Source organism: Lissotriton helveticus, chromosome 1_1 (assembly GCF_964261635.1).
Source record: "Lissotriton helveticus chromosome 1_1, aLisHel1.1, whole genome shotgun sequence".
NCBI lineage: Eukaryota > Metazoa > Chordata > Amphibia > Caudata > Salamandridae > Lissotriton > Lissotriton helveticus.
Window position 1 is genome coordinate 2,138,604,172 of NC_136057.1, and position 12,232 is coordinate 2,138,616,403.

The 12,232-nt window shown below is 44.7% G+C and overlaps 1 long non-coding RNA gene across 1 annotated transcript in view; it reads right to left on the bottom strand.

The window, feature by feature from the left end:
* Nucleotides 1-12,232, bottom strand: part of LOC144756643 (uncharacterized) — a 41,033-nt gene that overhangs the window by 915 nt on the left and 27,886 nt on the right. The gene's annotated exons all lie outside the window — the stretch shown is intronic.

Consider the following 12,232-nt stretch of genomic DNA (forward strand, 5'->3'; position numbering starts at 1 on the left):
CGGCCATCTTTAACTGGCACGAATGTTGCTTGATAATATGGGATATTAAGACTGTAGTGTAATCTTAAGAAGTCTATGACAAATAGCACACGCCAAATGTAAAAACGTGCCGGTTATGGTTAACGAAAAATGATTAACGAAAAATGATTTCTACGGACCTAAAAAATGATAAAATACTGAAATACGGGGAAGAAATAAGACTCAAGGACTGATGAAGACAACAGAATAAACTGCTAGAGCGTGAAGAATAATGCTCCAATGTCCTAAATCTGATATATAACGATGTAGATGCAATGAAGTAATGCAGAGGGTGCTAGCCGATTAAGTAATGAGCGTACTTTATATGTGTATGAAGGGAGTTCCCTTACTAGTGATAGACCCTTGAATTAGGGTGACCGGTATCAATAACAACATAGATAGTTCATGTTACATGTTCAGAACACAGTGTTTGTTTATGTGCCTGAAGATGTATGCATCATGCACACTCCCTGGGCATTTGGCCATCCCGTCGGTGAACATGGCGGGAGTGGCGATTTTGTGCAGAAATGGCATTAGGCGGGGGGATGCTAAACCCTTTCGGAGCTCGGATGGACGCTTCATTAGAGTGAGAGTTGGGATTGGAGACGCCTCTTCACATTGTGTAATGTTTACACGCCCAACCAGATGCAGGACAGCTACCTCCGGACGCTCATGCGGGATCACATGCCGCCGGGTGACCCCTCAATGACCCTGGGGCAGGATTTTAACCTGGTATGGGACCCTAGAGTAGATCGCAGCGAAGCCTCCTCGAGTGGGACAGGAGCCATGTCAGCAACACTTCGGAAGCAGATAACAGATCTAGGCCTACTGGACACATGGCGGTACCACTCTCCAGAGGCACGGGACTACTCGTACTATTCCCATGTCCACCGCTCGTACTCGCGCATTATCTGTTTATCTCTCATGCACTGATACGGGACATACTGGTGGCATCTATATCTGCCATATCATTCTCTGACCATGCCCATGTTGAGCTTTTCCTGCAGGATCCATCGGCTTGCCGCACCCGTGTTCCGCGGTGGCGCTTGCCGCCGAGTATCCTCCGGGACCCACCTGATGTGGAAAGCATACGGACGACCATTGACTCTTACTTTGTAAGTAATAATATCCCGGAGACGCCCCACTCCCTGCCGGCCCTGGGTCCGCGGCCGCCGCCGGTGCTGGTCAGTGACTGCCGCCCCCCCCTCGCTATTTCCCATCAGCGCCCCTGCTGCTTCAGAATCCCCACTACTAATGCTCTTTCATGTGTGCCTCCTCCTCTGGGGGTCGAGACCCTGGTACTGTGGAGCTGTGTTCTCAACATTCCTGATTTGCTATGTTACTGTGACTGTAACCTGATTGCAATTTAATGCCCGACTTGTAATGTATCTTGCGGCAGTGTGCGATAGTACTGCACGGTGTACTGTGTCTGTTATGTCTTTATTCCTCAATAAAGGTTTTTGAAAACTTAAAAAAAATATATATATCCAGGAGACGCCCTTTCCTGTGGTGTGGGATGGCTTCAAAGCCTCGATCCGTGGGCACATCACCTCTCTTTCAATTGCGCAGGCGCGGGAGGCTCGACTCCTTGAGGACAACCTCTCCAAGGAAATAAAACTAGTAGAAAAACATCATCAGGAACATTCCTCGCTTGCGTCTCTGCGGCGGCTCACGAACCTCCGGGGGCAACTCTGCATCCTGCGTACTAACAAGGCTAAAAAGTCCCAGTTGGCTTTGAAACAGATACTTTGAAGGGGAGATAAGGTGGGCAGGTTACTGGCAAAACGTCTGAGAGCGTGGGCAACAAAGGCCCACATAGCTAATATTAAAATGTCATATGAACAAGGGTTACCTCGGAGCAGGACAAATGCGAGGCGTTTAGGGCCTTTTATGCTGCCTTTATTCGGCGGAGGCGCCGTCGCTGGACCTAATAGCTGACGTTCTGAACCGGTGCACCTGGACCCCGATACACCCCTATCACGCCAGAGCCTTAGAAGGCCCTCTTACTGCAGAGGAACTAATAACAGCCCTAAAAGACCTCACTCTGGGGAAGATGCCGGGCCCGGACGGCCTGCCCCTGTCCTTCTACCGCATGTTTCAAACACCACTCCGGTCTTATCTTTTGCGGCTGTACAACTCATTCTCTGACACGGACGGGCCAACGCCCTCCATGGGTGCGACAGAGATAGCACTTATGCCTAAGCCAGACAAGGACCCCACGCTTTGTGCTTCCTACCGTCCCATAGACCTGTTAAATACGGACCTGAAAATGTATACCAAAATACTTGCGAAACGTCTATATGCCCACATGCCTGGTCTGGTGGAGCCGGACCAAGTTGGCTTCATCCCCAACCGCCAGGGGGCAGATAATGTGCGCAGAATTGCACACTTGGTGGGGAAGGCACACCACTGGAACATACCGGCCTGCCTTCTGTCGCTTGATGCGGAGAAGGCGTTCGACCGGGTGGACTGGACTTTCCTCTGGGAGGTGCTACAAAAAGTCAGGCTAGGCCAGAAAATGGTCTCTAGGATCATGGCCCCATATCTCGCCAGCAGGCGAGGATTAGGGTAAACGGGCAACTTATAGAACCCTTCCACATCCATAGGTGTACTCAGCACGGTTGCCCCCTGTCACCTTTGTTGTTCGCCCTTGTGGTAGAAACCCTAGCAGAGCTAATCAGGCACACAGCGGACATACACGGCATCTCGCTCGTGGGCCAGCAGAACAAGGTGGCGCTCTTTGCAGATGACCTTATCCTCACACTATCGCGCTCCCAAGTATCCCTCCCAGCACTTCACTCTCTGCTGCAGACTTTTGAGCGGGCCTCCGTCCTTAAAATCAATCATGAAAAATCTTGGGCCCTAAACCTTACCATTCCACAGGAGGAGGTACCACTTTTGGAGAAGCTCGCCCATATCAATGGGCCTCCGACCACATCCGGTACCTCGGCCTCCAGTTGACTCCCTGCCTAGATACATGGACCCAGGTAAACTGGTGAGAATGTAGGAAGGCTGTCCTAGAAGTACTGAGGGGGTGGAAGCCCTTGTTGATGTCATGGCTGGGCAAAATTAATGCCATCAAGATGTCGATCCTCCCTAAAATTTAATATTTATTTCAATGCCTCCCCACTCCTATTCCGCAGCATCAGATACAAGGCCTCCAGCGCAAGCTCACCACGTTTATATGGGGCGGGCGAAGACCGCGATTTTCTCATAAGAACCTCATGTTACCACAAGACAGGGGGGACTGGCCTGTCCCAACCTCATGGACTACTACTGGACCTCCCAACTCCCCTTTGAGGTGGAATGGACAACAAGGGAGAGTGAGGAGATCTGGCTGCATATGGACAGGATGCGACACTCTCCAGGAGCGCTTATATAGCTGTGCCCACTAAAACGGTCCTGGATATCTGGGACAAGGTGGCTGTGCGCAGAGGTCTCCCGACATTCCCCTCACCGCATACTCCACTAGAAGGGAATCCATTATCCCCTCCGGCTTATCGCCCACGAGCCTTTGCTAAATGGACGCTAGAGGGGTGCAGAGTGATCAGTGATCTGTTTGAGGGGGAGTACGCTCAAGACATTTGCTCAGTGCAGAGAGGAGTTTGTCTCCCAGTGGAGGCAGGAAGGCAATACGCGCAATTGCGGCATTGGGTTTCTGGGTTGGAGATGCAACAGGCGGCCACCTGCCCATTTACCCCCTTTGAGCGGCTGGTCCGATCCTTCGACGAGTCAAAGGGCCTCCTATCTCGGATTTACCAGATCTTACAACACCCCCCGACAACGCCCTCCCACCCATACCAACGTCAATGGCAGTTGGCGTTCACCGCGGAAATCACTCCCTCGCAGTGGAACCGCTTATGGCAGGATATTCCCAAGGTATATCGTAGTATCCCGCAGCGGGAGAATGCATACAAAATTATGACACAATGGTACTATACGCCCGCATGAGTGCATAAGACGTCCCCTGCCTCTTCCCCCTTGTGCTGGAGGTCTTTGACTGCATCTGGAGATTGTATACACACTTGGTGGGCCTGACCCTGTTCTGGAAGGAGGTCCTTAGCCATAATAAAGGGGTGTTGGGGTTCCCCCTTCCTGAAGCCACAAGCTAGATCCTTTTGAGCATTAAGCCTGCCAGTTTAAAGGCACTCACCCGCAGTGACTGGACTCTAGCGCTTCATATGCTTGGAGCTGCTAAACAGCTCATAGCATTATATTGGAAGAAAACTGAGGCCCCGCCAATTGCTGCTTGGTTTGTGCACTTATGGCATGTCATAACTATGGAACTCTTTACAGCGCGGCTGCAAGCGCACAACACTCGTTTTAAGTTAAGGCTGTCTGGCAACTTCTGATTAAATACCTTTGCACAATAGAGCATGCGGGTTACATGCCCGCCAAGCTTAGGACGCTGCGACTCTTTGGAGGTGCTATGATTCCACCTGACCATGGCACATTACTCACATAATTTGATCACCTGCACGCATAACCCCCCCATAGATACCAGACATTTCACTAATATGTGCCGATATGCGCTTCCTCCCTGCCCGCCCACACCACTCTTACTGCTCTTTACCTGTCCTTCCTCCTACTCTCTTTTCTTTTGACGTCCCCCTATCCACTCATCTCTGTATGTTTGTTTGTTTTTTGGGCCTCCTGCCTGTGATATCAAGTTACTGTTTCTCAGAGGTCTTTTGTAATCCCACACCAAACTGATAAAATGCTATATAACATGCTATGCGGCCAGCCCCTCAGGGGTTGTAGGCGACATGCTATGCTCATACTTACCCCTCATGTTGCTTACCTATGTAACCAGAGACACATCTGCCAAAGTGGCCGGCCCTATATAGGGTTGCGGGCTTAACACTGTGTACATCTGGACCTGTATACTGTGTTTTAAGTTGAAAATAAAACAGAATTTCAACAAAATCATTAGATGAGATCTTAGCCTATGCAAAGTATTGCAGTAATTGTTCCAGAGCCAAAATGAAAATAGCTACGGAAAGGTTGATAGTAACTCAAAGCTCTTTGAACAGTTGGTGTTCAAACACCTGGTTTTGATGTAGGTGCTGGTGTTGAGATGCAAGGAAATGAAGTGCGATTTGTGCATGGTACAAACTGTGGTCCTTGTGGTAGAGGTAAAGGCCTTGTTAACAACATGCCTAACAACAATGGTATTAATATACAAATGAAAAATGGCACTTGCGACATCAATGGTAAAAATGGCCACTGGAAACAGGAGTGTACATTGAATCCAAAAAGATTTCAAAATGAATTGCAAATGATTTCCCACATGCAGCAGAATATGAATCAAATGGCATGGAATAGGATGACACAGTCTATGGTATTAGCCCAACCAGCCTCTGTGCAGAAATATGCAGAATCCAAGCCAGTTTATTGTGAATATGCTCCATTTATGCACCTGTCTATACAACATAATATGCTGGGTTTCCCAGCGTAACAGGTTTCAGCAAAAAAGCTTCAGTGATTAATAACAATTTTCTACAATTTGCAGATACACTCTTACAGGACTTACACTTACGCTCCAAATCGTTCCTGAACGATTTGGAGTGTAATTATGAATAGGATGAACTGATTTGTGTGGTGTATGCATTTGTAAGGTTTGTGGGAGTACGTGTTTCAGAAATGGACTTTTGTTTTTGTTGTGAGTTGTTTGGACATGCAATAATGATTATGGGTTCAATTGGTGGAATGATTACTGTTGCACTGATGTATTATTCATATTTGCAAACGTATTTGAAGATCATTTGAAGTACTATTGGATCTATTGGTTGGTATGGTTAGGATATTGAATTCGATAAAATCAAAGATCTTGAAACATACTGGCTTTACTTGCTTGTAATTGTGGTGTGTAGAGCGAGACACCACTTATACTTTGATAGGGAATCTCATCTAATGAGTTTTCTATTATTAGTTGCATTTTAATTTGGGTTGGTGATTCTTGCTCTTGAGTGTACATTAGCAGATGACTGACTAATGTGGATTACCGCTGGACAGGAATCTGCCTGGTTTGAATTGTAGTACTTTATGAATCGTTTTCTGTTCTTGATTTTGAAGATTGTTCTTGTCTCTGAAGTTTCATGGTTTGCGATTGGATTGTCCCATTTGATTTGCTAACTCTTCTTTCCTTTCTAGGGTAAACTGACAGGGGTTTATTTAGTTTATCGGTTTTAAAGAGGTTGTGTGACTGTTTCCATGTTCAAAGATTAGCCGTGCTGTGATTGGTTAGTAAGCCAGAGTGCCGCTCAGGGATTAGTGATACCAGCTCTGATCGGCTGGTTACTGATGAAGCCATTATGTGATTGGCTGACCTTTGACAGAACCGCGCTGCGATTGGTTGCTGTTCATTAGCTTGTTGATGTGAATTTGAGTTGATTTTTTTTTTATTATTATTTATTTGAAACATAATGGGAAATGTGTTAGTAAAGCCTATTGTACTTAGGGAGGGTCAGAAATTCCTGGCAGAGGGCACGCCAGTCTACAAAATTATGTTGTTTTACAATTTCCATCAGAGAGGGCCTTTACATTTTAAAAAGTTAGATTTCGTGAGACCAACCATGTATGACATGAAGCCAATGCCTAAACCCACACAGTATGAGGTGCTCAATAAATGGGATTGCATGGCGACAGAGAAAGTAAGCAACAGAGCAAGGTGAAGAGCTCATTTAAACATTGGCTTGAGAGTAAAATGGAAAAGAGTTGGAGAGAGGATATGATGGAAAAAATGTAAAAACATTCCCCACAATAGGTAATGAGAAGGATGACAAAACAAACCAGATAAAAGGAAATTCAACGGATGATTCTGAAGATGATGATACATTTATAAATGATCTTTTGAATTCTAGACCACCTCCACACACAGCAAAATCAGCACCTGATTCACATGCTGGGGGAGATAGTTGAATGCCTGTACAGAATTCTACCACTACTATAGTGGTACAGAGTGCACAGACAGAAATCAGTATGGTTGCTTCGCCTAGCACAAGTGAGGATACGCAACTGGGAGCACAGGTTCAGGTTGCCGCACCTGTTAAAACAGTTGTTGAAGTTCCTAAATGTTAAACAAATTTACGAAATGGATTTAACACATGATGAAATTGAAGACTTGGGTTAAATTACATTGAGAGCCAATACTAAAACTTTAACTGTGAATACAAGGGATAGAAGCGATTTAAAGAAATATTGAGAAAGATGCAAAAAAGGGACTGCAAATAAAGAGAATGAAAGGAACAGAACATAGGACATGGTGTATAGCAAGTGATACCGAAATTAGAACAGGAATAGTTTTGGAGTTTCCCTTGAGAGAAGTACATGAAGGAGAATTTTGTTCATGTGCAATGGACTCCAGCTGATTGGTATGCATTTCCTAATTATTTTCCAAAATTGAAAGATATTTACAGGGAAATTGTATGAAGAGATGTACAAATTAACACGTAATTACCACATGTTGTGGGCTGATTTTAATATGCTGTTTGACACTGTTGTTCCTTTTGACTTGTGGGCTGAGCGCAAGCCTATAGTTGGATGAACTATACAAGAACTAGGATCATTACTATTGGTATTCAAAGATGAGAGCACACTCCTAACCTCTCCGCCGGATCGCCCCTTTGCATCCTGTTACATGCAGTTCGTATGACTTGAAGAGTTAGGAAAAAGTTCGTAAGTGTTTCACCAAGGTTGGTGCAAGTAAGTACTTGGTATTTCCAGTATCTCTAGACACGGCTCGTGTTTCGGGATAATATCCCTCATCAGTAGAGATCAGTTCTGGGGTGGCTGAGAAGGCTGCCAAACAGTCACAGGCTTCGTTACCTCTTGGGCGCGAAGGTGCATCTCCAATAGCTCGTCAGCTACGGGGGCTCACGGGAGCCCTTGAAAGTATTCAAAGATGGGAGCACACTAGGAACCTCTCCGCCGGATCGCCCCTTTGCATCCTGTTACATGCAGTTTGTATGACTTGAAGAGTTAGGAAAAAGTTTGAAAGTGTTTCACCAAGGTTGGTGCAAGTAAGTACTTGGTATTTCCAGTATCTCTAGACACGGCTCGTGTTTCGTGATAATATCCCTCATCAGTAGAGATCAGTTCTGGGGTGGCTGAGAAGGCTGCCAAACAACAGTCACAGGCTTCGTTGCCTCTCGGGCGCGAAGGTGCATCTCCAATAGCTCGTCAGCTACGGGGGCTCACGGGAGCCCTTAAAAGTATTCAAAGATGGGAGCACACTCCTAACCTCTCCGCCGGATCGCCCCTTTGCATCCTGTTACATGCTGTTCGTATGACTTGAAGAGTTAGGAAAAAGTTTGTAAGTGTTTCACCAAGGTTGGCGCAAGTAAGTACTTGGTATTTCCAGTATCTCTAGACACGGCTCATGTTTCGGGATAATATCCCTCATCAGTAGAGATCAGTTCTGGGGTGGCTGAGAAGGCTGCCAAACAACAGTCACAGGGACTGCAAATAAAGAAATGAAAGGAACAGAACATAGGACAGGGTGTATAGCAAGTGATACCGAAATTGGAACAGGAATCGTTTTGGAGTTTCCCTTGAGAGAAGTACATGAAGGGGAATTTTGTACATGTGCAATGGACTCAAATTGAAAGAAATTGACAGGGAAATTGTATGAAGAGATGCACAAATTAACACATGTTGTGGGCTGATTTTAATATGCTGTTTGACACTGTTGTTCCTTTTGACTTGTGGGCTGAGCGCAAGCCTATAGTTGGATGAACTATACCAGAACTAGGATTATTACTATTGGTGTTCCTTCTGAAGAGGTAGCGACCAAATACAAGAATGTAATAGAGCATTTGGAAAAGCGAGTTCCTGAGAAGGATATATATATTGGATAACATTTTGAGAAATTCATATGAGCTGAAAGAGTTGGTGCAGCATGCCTTTTTGAAAGGCTTATGTTGATTTTCAAGAGACATAATGGAGTCAATGTACCCGAAAGGGATGGGTCTAGTGGTTTTCTATCTGCTTTCGTGAATGGTTTGAGGCCAGACATAAGTAATCATATTCAGCAGAGCGAATTGCGTTGGCAGATAAAGAATACATATTATATTTTGAAACTGACGAAATATAGTAGGGACTATGTGGATATGAAACAGAAAACAATTAAGGAGAAGCTGATGATTGCCAAAACGTAGCAATTGGAAAAAGGGTCTCAGAATCAATTGGGATCAAGTATGAATTTTGTTCGGTCTGGTATAAATGGAATGAATCAAATGCAGGTGCAAGGTGGTGGTAGATGTGATGGTATGAATGTGAGTATGATATGAAGAAAAAGAATACAGCTTCTCACTTCTGTGAGAGGATCGGGAACTAGAAGAGGGAATGCCAACAGAATCCTAACAGTGTTCAGGTAAATACAGAAAAAAAGTTCACAGATGCAGAGAAATAATGTGAATGTGATGGTTCCGAAAATGCTAAATTCTGAGCAGAATGTACAGAGTCAGAAATAATTTCAAGTTATAATGCCTACAGATCCAGTGATGCAGCAAAACATGAGGAACAAGATGCCTTATAGTGAAGTGCAGGGTATCAGCAGAATCCATTGTTTCTAAATAATGAGTTTGCAGGGAGTAGTTCACAATAATGGGGCCTGAACGTGGAGGAGGACTGTATACTTGAAGCAGTCCTAGAGATAAACAAACCAAAGTGCTCCATATGTTGACGGAGCAGTGAGTGGCTTTCCCGTTTCACTTTTGGTTGATATAGGGGCTGTCTGTTCTACAGTTTGTTCTGTGAAAGTTTCAAACCTAGACCTTTCGGGAAGAGAAGCCCAAGTTGCAGGGATCAGTAATAACTACATCTTTTATTTTTTTTGTTAAACAATTTTTATAGAGAAGGCGAAAAGAAAAAGAAAAAGAATGCAATGACAAAACCATAAGCGGGTCTACAGTATGCTTGTACACAGTACATTGCAGACAATTTCCGAAGAGTCCAGTACACTCCCTTCCGTTTAAACATGGGGAGAATGTCCATTACGTCCACCAAGCTGTCATTACACAAATGATAACATGTACACACTTGATATGCATTCCAGTTGACACATAGTAATCGAGCTACCACCCTAATCGGTTCCGGGTGTGGGCACATGGTCGAGGTCAGGGAGGTCCATTAATGCATGTCGTTCATGCTGCAACTCAACTGTAGGAGATACACAGATAGTTCCCCTATATTTATTCCACCTCCCCCAATTATGGTCCCACTTCATAGGGCACCCCCTATGTTTGAATACATCCTTCTCAGCAACCATTGCTTGATCCATATCAACTGCTCAGTCCCGCCTGGTCGGGGCCACCCCCACTCCCCACTTTTGTGCAATGTTCCGATTGGCGATAGCCCACCCTAGTGAGGCCCATGTTTTATCTGTTTGTGTTAAGTCCGTGGCAGCCCATATATTTAGAAGACACAGCTGGGAGAGGCCTTCGGAGTCTTGCCACCCGCTCTCTCCATTTGCTCAGAAACCCTGTCCCAGTATTGGAGCACTAAAGGGAAATCCCAAAAGATATGGAAAACGGTTCCCAGTTGACTGCACTGCCGGAGACACAGGGGGTCCGCCCACCTACCAAATTTGGCAAGATCTTAGCATCCAAGTATACACAGAGGAGGATCTTCAATTGGACCAGGCGCAATCTCATGGCAGAATGATATACAGCCATTGACTTATGCCAAGCATTCTTCTCAATTAGCTGTAGCTGATAGTGCTTTCACGTTATCAGGGCCAGGAGTCATTCCCCCATCAGAAAATATTTGTCCAAAGAATATGAGTTTGGTCTTGTGAAACTCACACATTGCTGCATTCAGAGTGACACCTGCATCAGAAAGTAATTGGCACACTTGGGTAAGAGCCTTGTCATGCTTCTTGCATGTTGCTCCAAATACCAGTATGTTATCACTGTAATTAAAAGCATTTGTGACTTCTCGGGGAGAAGCCAGGGCATCACGCCAATCCTCCTCATCGAACTCCCCCAGGTCTGCCTCTCAGTGCATCCTGTTACATGCAGTTCGTATGACTTGAAGAGTTAGGAAAAAGTTTTTTAAGTGTTTCACCAAGGTTGGTGCAAGTAAGTACTTGGTATTTCCAGTATCTCTAGACACGGCTCGTGTTTCAGGATAATATCCCTCATCAGTAGAGATCAGTTCTGGGGTGGCTGAGAAGGCTGCCAAACAACAGTCACAGGGACTGCAAATAAAGAAATGTAAGGAACAGAACATAGGACAGGGTGTATAGCAAGTGATACCGAAATTGGAACAGGAATAGTTTTGGAGTTTCCCGTGAGAGAAGTACATGAAGGGGAATTTTGTACATGTGCAATGGACTCCAGCTGATTGGTATGCATTTCCTAATTATTTTCCAAAATTGAAAGAAATTGACAGGGAAATTGTATGAAGAGATGCACAAATTAACACATGTTGTGGGCGGATTTTAATATGCTGTTTGACACTGTTGTTCCTTTTGACTTTTGGGCTGAGCGCAAGCCTATAGTTGGATGAACTATACAAGAACTAGGATTATTACTATTGGTGTTCCTTCTGAAGAGGTAGCGACCAAATACAAGAATGTAATAGAGCATTTGGAAAAGCGAGTTCCTGAGAAGGATATATATATATTGGATAACATTTTGAGAAATTCATATGAGCTGAAAGAGTTGGTGCAGCATGCCTTTTTGAAAGGCTTATGTTGATTTTCAAGAGACATAATGGAGTCAATGTACCCAAAAGGGATGGGTCTAGTGGTTTTCTATCTGCTTTCGTGAATGGTTTGAGGCCAGACATAAGTAATCATATTCAGCAGAGCGAATTGCGTTGGCAGATAAAGAATACATATTATATTTAGAAACTGACGAAATATAGTAGGGACTATGTGGATATGAAACAGAAAACAATTAAGGAGAAGCTGATGATTGCCAAAACGTAGCAATTGGAAAAAGGGTCTCAGAATCAATTGGGATCAAGTATGAATTTTGTTCGTTCTGGTATAAATGGAATGAATCAAATGCAGGTGCAAGGTGGTGGTAGATGTGATGGTATGAATGCGAGTATGATATGAAGAAAAAGAATACAGCTTTTCACTTCTGTGAGAGGATCGGGAACTAGAAGAGGGAATGCCAACAGAATCCTAACAGTGTTCAGGTAAATACAGAAAAAAAGTTCACAGATGCAGAGAAATAATGTGAATGTGATGGTTCCGAAAATG